The sequence below is a fragment of the Zootoca vivipara genome, chromosome 4 (assembly GCF_965207765.1).
Source record: "Zootoca vivipara chromosome 4, rZooViv2.hap1.1, whole genome shotgun sequence".
Taxonomy (NCBI): Eukaryota; Metazoa; Chordata; class Lepidosauria; order Squamata; family Lacertidae; genus Zootoca; species Zootoca vivipara.
The window spans coordinates 2,958,089-2,971,939 of record NC_142587.1 but is presented as its reverse complement, the minus strand read 5'-3'; the positions used below and the strand labels follow the sequence as shown (position 1 = coordinate 2,971,939).

The 13,851-nt window shown below is 46.4% G+C and overlaps 1 long non-coding RNA gene across 3 annotated transcripts; it reads right to left on the bottom strand.

Moving 5' to 3' along the window:
- Positions 1 to 3,929: 3,929 nt before the first annotated feature.
- Positions 3,930 to 6,242, bottom strand: LOC148685829 (uncharacterized). Of its 3 annotated transcripts, none has more exons than XR_015949434.1 (3): positions 6,153 to 6,242; positions 4,481 to 6,047; positions 3,930 to 4,270 (listed from the first exon to the last, which is right to left on the bottom strand). It is a non-coding gene; the product is annotated as an uncharacterized LOC148685829 (long non-coding RNA). The 3 variants fall into 3 exon arrangements; XR_015949437.1 differs by lacking the exon at positions 6,153 to 6,242 and having other exon boundaries at positions 4,481 to 5,003; positions 5,109 to 6,152; XR_015949436.1 differs by lacking the exon at positions 6,153 to 6,242 and having other exon boundaries at positions 4,481 to 5,734; positions 5,840 to 6,145.
- Positions 6,243 to 13,851: the final 7,609 nt, after the last annotated feature.

The window sequence follows — 13,851 nt, the reverse complement described above, 5'->3', positions numbered from 1 at the left end:
AAAGCCATTAAAAACATATATGTTTAAACTAAATTCAAAATGGTCCCTCCATGCATATCTTCAACGGTCTTCTATTTGTAATTGTATTTATATTTTTGCTAATGAGCATTGTCTACTGCAGAGAGCCATAATGATATTTTCCAGAGTAATCTCAGAAGTGTAATCAGGAAGCAATCGGGATTGCAGAGGTAATGCCATGCCCTCCCCTCCCCCTCTTTTAAAAGGAAAAACTATCATTGACTACACAGTATGTTCTTATAGGTTTCATTTACAAGAAGTTCTTTTAGATTAAGCCCTGACTTACTTGACTGTTAGAATACAATGTTCACTGGTTGCTTCCCCCTTCTGTCTAATTAACACATGGAATAATTGGTATTTTGGCTGAGATGCTACACTATGGAGTGTTTTTGTGGCAGGGCAGGGGGGGGGGGTTGAATGTGTGTGAAGATTGTGCCATTTTGCAGGATGTTGATTACAAGGAGAAAGGAAATATTAATGGGCCATTTCTCTTTGAAGCCACAATCAAGTGGAAGGTAATTTCACTTTGCTCAATCTATTACTAGAATCCTTCTACTCATCTGTCCCATGGTGTATCAGCTAAATTTAGAAGAAGCTCTGATTTGTGAGTTAGGGAAATAGGATGATAAGATTTTATTTCATTTAGGTGCATACCTGGGAGAGTCATCACTATTGCAGCTATGTGATCTTTCTGTCGCTTTTAGCGCTTGTCCGTTTTATCTGATAAACTCCATGGCCACTTTCCACGCACAAGGGTTTCCCTGATGGTTCAATGGAATAACCATGCGAGTAGGAAGCAGCATTGCACTTTAGGAGGAATGGAAGGAGGCCACCTGCCCTCCGCTGTCTTGGAGGACGCTGCTGTTCCCCCATTGCTGAAGAAAGGCTCAACCACTAAATGAACCTTTCCCTCCCATGTGCCCTCTTGACTGCTTCGATCAGAGGGCATCGCACAGCTATGGCTGCCACACAACACCTGTTCCACATTTGTAAGAAATCTTATCATTTACTGTGGCAGCAACTGCACTTTGGAACTCCCTGCCTGTTGAGATCAAGCAGGTTCCTTCACTGTACTCTTCTTGGCACTGAGACCTGGAGGGGCGGAAAAAAGAAAAACGGGACATACCAGGATCAAATCAGGAACTAGGGTGGCTTGTGTCATTCCAGGACTGTCCCTGGAAAATTGGGGCATTTGGAGGGTACGCTACTGAAGGTTTTAAAAGTATTTTAATTTTAAACAAAATCTCACAGGCCAACCCATCTCCTTGGTTTGCTGGGATGGAATAACAATGCCTGTGCCTGAAGAAAACTCCTGTTTTGTTTGCACATATCCCTGATAAGGGAGAAGCCTGTGCCCCTTCCTCCCTTCCTGGAAGCTCTGGGTGACGAGGGGATTGCTTTCCTCCTTGACATCTGTGACACACTGAAGAACAGAAGAGAGGTGGCACATGATGCGTGGCCTGGTATGTGGCTAAGCAGATAAATAAGGGAGAAGGGCACTACCATCGTGGCTCATGCGGAGAGAGAGAAGGAAGCTTGTATTCTTTCAGGAAAAGTATCATATCCCACTTCCCACCATTTTTTCCTACAAAGGATTCCAAGGGAGAGATGCCCAGAGTTTCCAGAGGTCTGTTGCTGCAAGATGTATAATTATCAGCAATGGAGCTCGTCATTACAGCCAGGAATTCCAAGACTGACCAATTGGGCAGAGGCGCCACGGTTTGGCTGACTACTACTGGTAAGGAAGGCCCTTGCCTGGTTAAGGATAGCAGGAAATATATGGCTCTTCTTCCCCCTGGGGCTGGCCCATTCTTAGTGCATGAGAATGGGACCCTGCTAGCTAGGCATCAGTTTTCACGGGTGATGCGTAAAGCTATTATAGCCTGTGGCATGTTAGCTGCTCATTCATTCCGCATAGGCGCTGCTACAACGGCAGCACATTGGGACCTGTCGGTGGACAGGATAAAAAATATGGGATGCTGGAAGTCTGACGCTTACAAGGGTTATGTAAGGAAGCGTCACCAGTAGCGTGTGTTCTTTTCTCAGGTCTAACAGCCATGCGTATCTGGATTGTCAGCCACAGAATGGAATGCGATGGGATGAATTTCTCCCAAATGTGCGGTCAAAGGTGTCCTGTGAAGGACCTCCCGCAGCACTGGTGGTGTAGCTGGGCGAAAATGATTTGGCGTGGTTCCCGGCTTAAGCTTGCATTCCCGCATGCGTGAGGACTTGGAGGAGCTGGCAGCCACTCTCCCCGGACTCAAAATATTTTGGTCACAATTGCTATAGTGATGCGTGTGGCCACTGCCCAGCTGCTACCGAAAAGGCCAGGAAGCGCGTGGATCGCGCAGTGGCCAAGAAGGTCTTTGCCCTGGGAGGTGCTGTTATCTGCCATGTGGGCATTTCCTTCAAAGAGGGGTGAGCTTGAGTCTGAGCCAGGTCCAATGCTCCCCCAGGATGTTTTCCCTTACTGACCTCTGCCGGAGTCCAGTTGTCAGTGCTGCCCTGCTAAGGTCAGGTGCAGCTAGTCGGAAACCAATGCATAAGCAAACCACTCAATCTGCAATCAATAAAGTTTTGGCCAAAATTATGCCAATGTGTCAATTGTGTCTTGATTTATTGGGGGAGGTCTTGGGATCTTAACACGCAAATAAGGGTTTTTGAAAATCCTTGGGATGATCTGGTGGTGTTCATCAAACAAATTAAATTGGAGACTGCACACTGACATCCTGCTCCTCCGTCAATGCTTTTATTTTATCTTCTTTTAACTTTCAGAGCAAGATTCATGAGCCATGTGCTATTTCTGCATTTTTCATTATCCGGCTGTCATGCACCTGACATCCTCATGTTAATATAGGGAATGACCTGTTCCATTCAGAGTAATTCAGAGATAACTACTGCAGTTATTTAAAGGGAAGTGAAAAATATGAAGTGCTATTTGTGGACTTGACATAGAGGATTTAGTTTGGAAAGGGGGACAGCGAGAGGGGATATGATAGCCACCTTCAAATATCTCAAGGGCTGTCACATGGAGGAGGGAGCAAGCTTGTTTTCTCCTGCTCCAGAGGGCAGGACTCAAACCAATGGCTTCAAGTTACAAGAAAGGCGCTTCCAACTAAACATCAGGAAGAACGTCTTGACAGCAAGAGTCGTTCAACGGTGGAACAGTCTCACTAAGTAGATTATGGATTCTCCTTCCTTGGAGGTTTTTAAGCAGAGGTTGGGTGGCCATCTGTGCAGGATGCTTTCGCTGAGGATCCTGCATTACAGGGGGTTGGACTAGAGGACCCTTCCAACTCTACACTTCTATGATTCTATGATTCTAACTTAACTTCAAAACTTTGATATCTTTGATCTTTACAGTTTCTCATTACAGATTATTAGTATACTCATCAAAAGTAAGGCCAAGGAAGATATTTTTTTAAATATTCTCTACTCTGTATGAATTGACTTCACTGTTATTTTGATCAACCTTGAAGCTTTGGCTTTATGTTTGATTTCTACCCCTTTTCTCCTCATATCCCATCTGTCATTGAGAATTTATATAGATGTAGCATTTTAAGGACAATCATACTGGATTGTTCACTTGTGGCAAGACCCCAGCTTCATGGTGTTAGTTTTGGCCTAGTTCTCCAATCTGTTAAGGTCATCTTGGAAAGTTTCATTTGGTTCCCCAATTAGTTCTTTCCCCCCATTAATTGTTATTTAATTCTTGGTGGTAGCAGCTATTGATTGTGTGGATTTAGTTCCAGTGGTAAAGATCAGTAGACAACCATCTCACCCAATTTACTTAGTGACTCCCTGGGTACCAGTGTAAGTACAGCGCTACCTCGGGTTACAAGTGCTTCGGGTTACAAACTCCGCTAACCCGGAAGTAGTTGCTCCGGGTTGATAATATAAATAAGGGGAGAGACTCCATCAGGCAAGGCCTCTTTCCACCTGCCTTGCCTCGCCCCCTCCGGCCCTGGGACTCCTCATAAGGAAGCTGTGCCTGGAGGAAGAACTGTGAGGGGAGAGACTCCATCAGGCAAGGCCTCTTTCCACCTGCCTTGCCTCGCCCCCTTCGGCCCTGGGACTCCTCATAAGGAAGCTGTGCCTGGAGGAAGAACTGTGAGGGGGAGACTCCATCAGGCAAGGCCTCTTTCCACCTGCCTTGCCTCGCCCCCTTCGGCCCTGGGACTCCTCATAAGGAAGCTGTGCCTGGAGGAAGAACTGTGAGGGGGAGACTCCATCAGGCAAGGCCTCTTTCCACCTGCCTTGCCTCGCCCCCTCCAGCCCTGGGACTCCTCATAAGGAAGCTGTGCCTGGAGGAAGAACTGTGAGGGGAGAGACTCCATCAGGCAAGGCCTCTTTCCACCTGCCTTGCCTCGCCCCCTCCAGCCCTGGGACTCCTCATAAGGAAGCTGTGCCTGGAGGAAGAACTGTGAGGGGAGAGACTCCATCAGGCAAGGCCTCTTTCCACCTGCCTTGCCTCGCCCCCTTCGGCCCTGGGACTCCTCATAAGGAAGCTGTGCCTGGAGGAAGAACTGTGAGGGGAGAGACTCCATCAGGCAAGGCCTCTTTCCACCTGCCTTGCCTCGCCCCCTTCGGCCCTGGGACTCCTCATAAGGAAGCTGTGCCTGGAGGAAGAACTGTGAGGGGAGAGACTCCATCAGGCAAGGCCTCTTTCCACCTGCCTTGCCTCGCCCCCTTCGGCCCTGGGACTCCTCATAAGGAAGCTGTGCCTGGAGGAAGAACTGTGAGGGGAGAGACTCCATCAGGCAAGGCCTCTTTCCACCTGCCTTGCCTCGCCCCCTTCGGCCCTGGGACTCCTCATAAGGAAGCTGTGCCTGGAGGAAGAACTGTGAGGGGGAGACTCCATCAGGCAAGGCCTCTTTCCACCTGCCTTGCCTCGCCCCCTTCGGCCCTGGGACTCCTCATAAGGAAGCTGTGCCTGGAGGAAGAACTGTGAGGGGGAGACTCCATCAGGCAAGGCCTCTTTCCACCTGCCTTGCCTCGCCCCCTCCAGCCCTGGGACTCCTCATAAGGAAGCTGTGCCTGGAGGAAGAACTGTGAGGGGAGAGACTCCATCAGGCAAGGCCTCTTTCCACCTGCCTTGCCTCGCCCCCTTCGGCCCTGGGACTCCTCATAAGGAAGCTGTGCCTGGAGGAAGAACTGTGAGGGGGAGACTCCATCAGGCAAGGCCTCTTTCCACCTGCCTTGCCTCGCCCCCTTCGGCCCTGGGACTCCTCATAAGGAAGCTGTGCCTGGAGGAAGAACTGTGAGGGGGAGACTCCATCAGGCAAGGCCTCTTTCCACCTGCCTTGCCTCGCCCCCTCCAGCCCTGGGACTCCTCATAAGGAAGCTGTGCCTGGAGGAAGAACTGTGAGGGGAGAGACTCCATCAGGCAAGGCCTCTTTCCACCTGCCTTGCCTCGCCCCCTTCGGCCCTGGGACTCCTCATAAGGAAGCTGTGCCTGGAGGAAGAACTGTGAGGGGGAGACTCCATCAGGCAAGGCCTCTTTCCACCTGCCTTGCCTCGCCCCCTTCGGCCCTGGGACTCCTCATAAGGAAGCTGTGCCTGGAGGAAGAACTGTGAGGGGAGAGACTCCATCAGGCAAGGCCTCTTTCCACCTGCCTTGCCTCGCCCCCTTCGGCCCTGGGACTCCTCATAAGGAAGCTGTGCCTGGAGGAAGAACTGTGAGGGGGAGACTCCATCAGGCAAGGCCTCTTTCCACCTGCCTTGCCTCGCCCCCTCCAGCCCTGGGACTCCTCATAAGGAAGCTGTGCCTGGAGGAAGAACTGTGAGGGGAGAGACTCCATCAGGCAAGGCCTCTTTCCACCTGCCTTGCCTCGCCCCCTTCGGCCCTGGGACTCCTCATAAGGAAGCTGTGCCTGGAGGAAGAACTGTGAGGGGGAGACTCCATCAGGCAAGGCCTCTTTCCACCTGCCTTGCCTCGCCCCCTTCGGCCCTGGGACTCCTCATAAGGAAGCTGTGCCTGGAGGAAGAACTGTGAGGGGGAGACTCCATCAGGCAAGGCCTCTTTCCACCTGCCTTGCCTCGCCCCCTCCAGCCCTGGGACTCCTCATAAGGAAGCTGTGCCTGGAGGAAGAACTGTGAGGGGAGAGACTCCATCAGGCAAGGCCTCTTTCCACCTGCCTTGCCTCGCCCCCTTCGGCCCTGGGACTCCTCATAAGGAAGCTGTGCCTGGAGGAAGAACTGGGAGGGGGAGACTCCATCAGGCAAGGCCTCTTTCCACCTGCCTTGCCTCACCCTCGTCTATATTTTTCAATTTGTATTGTATTGTTTTATGCATTGTGGCTTGCTGTTGTTTTATTGATTATTGTTTTGAAATTATTTATTGTAAATGTTAAGAGTGGGTTTCTGTTTAATTTTCATATGCTGATATTATTCTATACTATTGTAATGATTGCTGAACGTTACGTTATTTGATTGCTTATTTTAAAGCTATGTTTTATTATCATATTTTTGTATTGCATTAGATTGTTATAAGGTTGTTTTGTATTTCATTAGATTCTGTTTCTTCAGCTTGTAAACCGCTTTGAGTATTGTATGATAGAAAGGCGGTATACAAATTAAAAGTGATGATGATGATGAATAATAATTTATTATTTATACCCCACCCATCTGGCTGGGTTTTCCCAGCCACTCTGGGCGGCTACCCACAGAATATTAAAATACAATAATCTATTAAACATTAAAAGCTTCCCTAAACAGGGCTGCCTTCAGATGTCTTAATCAGTCTGGTAGTTGTTTTTCTCTTTGCCATCTGATGGGAGGGCGTTCCGCAGGGCGGGTGCCACTACCGAGAAGGCCCTCTGCCTGGTTCCCTGTAACTTGTTGAGAACTTTGCCCCAGGATGAGAATGGAAATCGTGTGCCGGCAGCATGGCGGCAGCAGGAGGCCCCATTTGCGCAAGTGTGCCTCAGGTTAAGAATGGTTTCGGGTTAAGAACGGACCTCCGGAACGAATTAAGTTCGTAACCCGAGGTACCACTGTAGTGATGTAAAGACTCTATGAATAATTGATTGATTATTGTTTGTACCAGAATTCAGTAGATCAAGCACAGTTAAATAAAGTTTGGAGTGGCATTTTGGTTTTGTTTCAACCTGACTTAATTTTCTTCTAAATAAATAAGAAGGTCATTCCCTGAAAGCAAGCAGTCAGAACCAGAGGGATATTTAGGTTGCTGAAGATGTAAATGGGCAACTGATAAGTAGCCTGTAAGTCAGAATGACATACAAGATTGACATGTCAGTGGATCAGTCACAGAATCATAGAATCTTAAAGTTGGAAGGGACCCTGAGGGTCATCTAGTACAACCCCCTGCAATGCAGGAATCTCAGCTAAAGCATCCATGACAGATGGCCATCCAACTTCTGATTAAAAACCTCCAAGGAAGGCGAATGCACAAACTCCCAAGGGAGACAGTTCCGCTGTCCAACAAAGTTCTTCCTGATGTTGAGTCGGAATCTCCTTTCTTGTAACTTGAAGCCACTGGTTTGACTCCTACTCAGCAGAGCAGGAGAAACAAGTTCCCTCTTTCTTGTGGCAGCCCTTGTGATATTTGAAGACGGCTCTCAGATCTCCTCTGTCTCCTCTTTCCCAGACTAAACATACCCAAGTCCCTCAACCATTCCTCATAAGGCTTGGTTTCCAGTGATTTGTTATAGATAGAATTAATATTTATTGACTGACTAAACTATTCTTGAATAAGGGGACTATTTTTAAGAGCTATATGAAGAATCTGATAGATAAGTGGGCAATTAATTAAATGATAAGAGATATGACAGATATTATTCAATCCTTGAAGAAAGGCACACAATGCTGGACAACTGATAAGTTGTGAAAATAGATAAGCAGGCAGCCAAAAGAAAAAGAAAAAAAAAACAAGAGAACACTTCTTGGGCAAACAGAGAGATAATTGATTCCAACCCCCTTTTTGTAACAATAAAGGGGGGGGGACTTTGGGGCTAGCTGTGCATATGTAAAATAGCTGAAATGTTCCCATTTAATTTGTGTTGTCCACATGAAGTTACCCTCAGATAACATCAGTCTCAAAGCTTCTCCCCTGTAAATTCGGGTTTACCCAATATAGGAATAATCCAATGAGGTGGGAGAAACTGGGCTTCTCATTGTTCTAATTGAGGTCAGAGATTATTTGATTCAGTGTTTTGAAGTGGTTGGATCGGTCATCACTTTCTGTGACTCCCTTTCCCATGGCCACGTCTTCCTCAATGCCTTCATTTCCTTTCTAGCCAGGCTACTAACTATTTCTACATGGAGCATGGACTACATGGACTTAGTCCCCACCCCTCACCCCTTTGTGATCCCTCAGATTTACACACAGCCACAAAACTGCAAGCAAACCATTTTAAAAATCATGTGCTGAGAATTTCTGCAGTTTCTGGACAGGGAATTTTTTTAAGGTGCCTTGTTGGCCCTTAATCTGTATAACAGAATAAACATTGAGATGGTGGGGACAAAAACAAAAGCGAACTGGTATGATCAGGAAAGACCAAAGTTGCTCCACATATCAAAAAAGGCTGATGTTGCTCCACATATAAAAATCTGCAAGAGGGGACTACTCTGGTCTAAACTGGATAAGGGGGAAATGGATCAACAATCCATGTGGATTGTTATAATAATTTTAAGGGGCCACACAATACAGAAAACCAATCCTTCACTCTTCAGAATTAGGAAATATCCCCAGAGTGGACAGAGCAATCCTGAAGGCATCTCAAATTACCCCAAATATTTCCCTTGCAATAAAAGGAAGTATTTTGGAAAAACCTTTCCCAAATCTCCTTTTTACTTGCAAATCTCTGAAACCTAAATTGATTAACTTCTCATGTGAAGGGGGCAGGTCTGGGATAATGGATTCTGGAGTCAAGGTTTTAACCATTCCTAAAGAATGGCCAGGAAAACGCAACCAGCAAGCAGGAGACAAGCAATACCCTCAAACTTCTCTTGTAGACCGCCTCTTTCTGTGACTCGTATGGTGATTCTGAGTGGTTTGGGCTAAGGGGCTGGGCAATTTCCAAATCCTTTAAAAGCTGTTCCACACCTTTGGTCTGGGTCCTCACATCCTTGCTTGTGGAAGGGGGGGGGGCAGGGTGTTTCTGTTGCAACAGAAAAATATCTTCCTTGCTTTCTGCTACTGGCTCCTGCCTCTACCCCTTCTTCTGACCAAGAATGGACTTAGGGATACTGTGTCCCTTGGGGGAGTTTGGCTGTAAAAGCCAACTCCAAATTTTCATAGAACAGGCTATGCCCCTATTTCAGTGGGCCCTTCAAGCTTGCTCCTACTTGAACTGTGATTTGTCCCTGCCTCCACCATTTGTCGTTGGAGTTTAACATCCCAGGTGCTGCCAGGGCTCCTCACCTTAGCTGACAAGCCAGCCCACCTCAGCCCGGTGGGGAGTTCCCTGTGTGTCCTGAACTGAATGCAGGCAGGGCTGGCTGCTTTCTGCAGGGGCTTCTTTGCCTCCTAAGATAGCCACCAAGAAAGTGGCTCCCACAGCACGACTGCGATATTTAAAACAGATGTGGGGAAACTGTGGCTCTCCAGTCATTGCTGGACCCAACTTCCCTCAGTCCAGCCAGCCTGGACAATGGTCAGGGATAGGATGTGGTCCTGCAATTATTGGAGGGCTGCAGCTTCCCCACCCCTGATTTAAAGAGTGTTACCGATTCAGTCATTTTGAATGCCTCTGAATTTTTTAAGAGGAGACCACGGGGCAGGAGACAGAGCTAGAGGCATGCTTGTTTCATTTGACTTTGTGGGTGATTTTTTTCTAATACTTAAAACTGGAATAATGAGACTCTGTTTCCTTTGTTGAATGCTTTTCTTTGTGAAAGAAAAGTACAACATAAAAACATGGAACAGGGTGGTTATTATGAACTTGTGGAATCTGAAAAGCAATTATTCACATGCATATAAAAGAAGCAGATGGACTCCAAAGTATTTTTTATTATTTAGTTGGAAGCAGCATGCTGCAACAGGATTTCCAGGATCACCAGACATGCCTGCTATTGACACATCTGCAGCTCTTACTGTATCATCCCAAAGCATCTTTTTGTTTAGGCCCCCCCCCCCCCCCGAGGGATGGAATAAAGAGAACAATGAAGAGGAAGTGACTTTCTGCCACTGAACCCAGGCACATCGCAGGATCACTCGCTGGCTTCGGCTGCGAGGAAGACCACAGAAGGATTGTTTTATTATCTTCTTTCGCACCAGATGTTGCTGTGAATGCTAATGAAGGGCAGCTGCAGTAAGTTAGAGAAAACATGAGAGAAAGCAGAGGGGAAAGGAAAGTGAAGCCCCCCCTCTCAGTGGAGGCTCTTTCCAGCACTACACAAACGAACTGCTGCAAAGCAAAAATAAAAAATTCATTCCAGTAGCACCTTAGAGACCAACTAAGTTTGTCATAGGTATGAGCTTTCGTGTGCATGCACACTTCTTCAGATACCTCACACCTATGACAAACTTAGTTGGTCTCTAAGGTGCTACTGGAAGGATTTTTTTATTTTTGTTTTGACTGCGTCAGACCAACCTACCTGTAACTGCTTCAAAACTGCCATCTGTTGGGGGCCGGGGGAATAGAGTTGGGTCCAGGGATTGGCCAATCCCTCACTGCAGAACTGAATTATGCCCACTGCCTTGAATGAGGTGGTGGTGTGACCTCCTCTTAGTGGGCTGGGAGAGCTGAAAATAATTCCACATCTGGCAGACAATGGGCCACTTTGGTATCAGATAGTACATGGGTAGACAAGTGTAAAAATCCCAGGGCACAAATTTTCACAGCCCTCTAGCAGATATGGTGGCTCATTGAGCAAAAGTAATGTATTTAGCATTAACTGTTCGGCAGTGGAATTTGCTACCAAGCAGTGTGGTGGAGTCTCCTTCTTTGGAGGTCTTTAAGCAGAGGCTTGACAGGCATATGTCAAGAATGCTTTGATGGTGTTTCCTGCTTGGCAGGGGGTTGGACTGGATGGCACTTGTGGTCTCTTCCAACTCTATGATTCTATGATTGTAACTCTGGAAGTGTATGCTCAATTCTGACCAAACTAAGTCTCCTAGAGCAAAAGAGACATTTGGAGTAACCCCCACCCCACCCCGAAATATCACAATTTTCCCCCAAAGCTCTGGATCTTTTAGTAGGATTCTGGGGGTGATGGATCCTTGCAGTGAGGATAGATATTGTTGTTTCCATTGCTAAGAGCTGCAACCCTACTTTTCCTTCCGTGAAATTTCAAGGCCAATGTGGCCAATTCTGCAATGTGGAAATAATTGGCACTGCCGTGGCTCCCACATCACCATCATAAAATGAACTCTCAGAGTGAGGCCCTATGCAGTGTACAGCCCTGCTATTTCACACGCGGCAACTGGCAAACACCATTTAAAGCTGCTGATAATGTATCGTCAGAACATTTGCAGGTTTTTTAAAATACTGTACATATGTTTAAGCAAAAGCACAAGCTCATTTCTGCTATTGCAGAGTAAACAAATGCATTGCACAGCAAGTCAGGGAAAACTGGGTTTAAATGTGTGTCATTAAGGTTTCAGCAGTGATCCCTGGTGTGAGAAAAAGAGGCTCTAAAAATATGTCATTTTAATCTGTGAAATACTAGTGAGTTTGAAGATCCGTAAGCAAAAAAAGCAAAAAAATGTTAAAAATTTGCAATGCCAGCTGTGGGATCAAGTCCTGAAAAAGTGCCCATCCTGTCAGGTGATATTCAGAGTTACCAAAAAGAAAAGAAAGAGGTGTGTGTGTGACTTGCTTCTGCAACTTGCTATGTGAAGTGTCATTCTGGCCTTTGGAATGGATTTAGATCACAAGAACCACGTCTCTCCCCTTATTAGTATTTTATGGAGGTTAGTGTCATTCTGGCCTTTGGAATGAATTTAGATCACAAGAACCACATCTCTCCCCTTATTAGTATTTTATTGAGTTTAGTCAACTTTTCCAGCAGGATACACAAGCTTTTGATTAATAAAAAGATTATCCATGTGTTACTTTTAAAGTATGGCAGCCATGTGGTGGAGAGTTTTGCAGCTGTAATAGAAACATATTGAAATTGACAAAAGTAAATTATATAATGGCTGAGATGAAAGCTGTGATCTGAATCGCTGAAGAGGATTTCCAATCTACTTAATTATCTCACAACAGAAGCTCACATCACAGCAATAAAACATCTTCACTGAACCGATCACTACCCAACATTGCAAGACATTGGGGGGGGGATTGTTTTAAAAAACAGTTTATACAACAGTTGATGCAAACTCTCAAAAATAAAAGCAGCACTTCGAAGGCAAAATAAATATGAGTATTTCATAGATTAAAGGCTAGCAGGAGGACCCAGGTTAATCAAATGCAACATAAAAGGACTCAGCATAATTAATTCATTTGCACTCAATATAAGTGCTATCATTATTTATTTGTGTTTATGTTGTGTTCTGCTACTTGCAAATGACAGTTTATTGTGGGATTATCAGTGCTTTTTTCTCAAAAAATATGTTTAGGGGTACTCTCATTTTCCTACTCATATTGAAATATCTGCTCCCCAATGAGGCCAAACTTAGATTCACAAAATGTTTAGGGGTATGCGTCCCCCTGCGTCCCCCCAGAAAAAAAAGCAGTGGGGATTATTAATTGAATTGTCACAGTGCATTTCTATAGAAGCAGCCTCTGTTAGGAAAGGGTTGTGCTGAGTGCTAAAATCGGTCCCAGGAGGGGGTTGTGGTAGGTCCCTGCAGCTGAGAAGAGGGGAGGTGGAAATAGATGGCTTTGTTTTTGAGAAACAACACACCCACCAAAACAAAGGATCCAAACCACAGGATGTTGAGGCTTTTTCTCAGGGAGCTGGAGCAGGAGAGAGGCACAAGCAGAAACCGTTGGAGCTGATAGCTGAAAGAAAGTGACTTGTTCATTGCTTCCATGAGCCTGTGGCCTCATTTGGGATGGGAGGGGGGCTGGCCCCACAGGAACTCCATTTATTCCAGTTACAGGTAGGCTATGAAGGAAAGATGGTTCTGTAATACATTATCAAGTGGTGGAACAGTTCCATGGAGCCAAGCCATGTAAAATGGAGGCAGTGGTTAAGAGGGCTTAGTTTGAAGGAAGAAAGGGTTCATTTTTTTCGTCTTGCCCTTCTCTCCTTCTGCATATTTTTTTATAGGTCCACACCTAATTCATATTTTAAATTACTGTATTACAAATGGACTTTTAGCTGAATTATTGAACCTGACGCTCCAATGTTTAGTAGCTTATGGGGCTGGTGTCTGTGTCCATACACCATCTTTTTCGGACATGCTAGTTTTAGTTTCTGTTCACAGCAACAAGCAAGAGACAAGGGGTGCAGAAGTAACATCCTTGCCAAGGCAGATGCACCACAATGTCATTTTGGCAGTGGTGCTACACGCCTACTTTCTTTCTGAAGAAGCCTAAACACGTCACATCTCATCCGTCCTGTCACAGTGGCCGGAGTAGGCTACTTCAGAGTAACGACGCTACGCAGCTCTGCATTTTATTCTTTTATTGGTGCTGCGTATTTACAGTGCTAAAATCATTGCTATTTACACAGAGTGGTGTGTTCAGTCGGTATCAGAACCTCCGAATGACTTTTGGCGCGTCTTTCCCCAGCACAAAAGCCTCGGCAGACCCATCCTCTTGCCCCTCCTCTTTCTGCGTAATTCTGGCGTTGGAGGGATGGGTCTCCCCCCCTTACTTGCCCCTTCCTGTCCCACCTGGGACCCTGGCTCCGCTACCTTGCCTGAGCCTCGGACCCGACTTCCTGCTTCCCCACTGGAATCAGAGCTCCCTCTGCTTT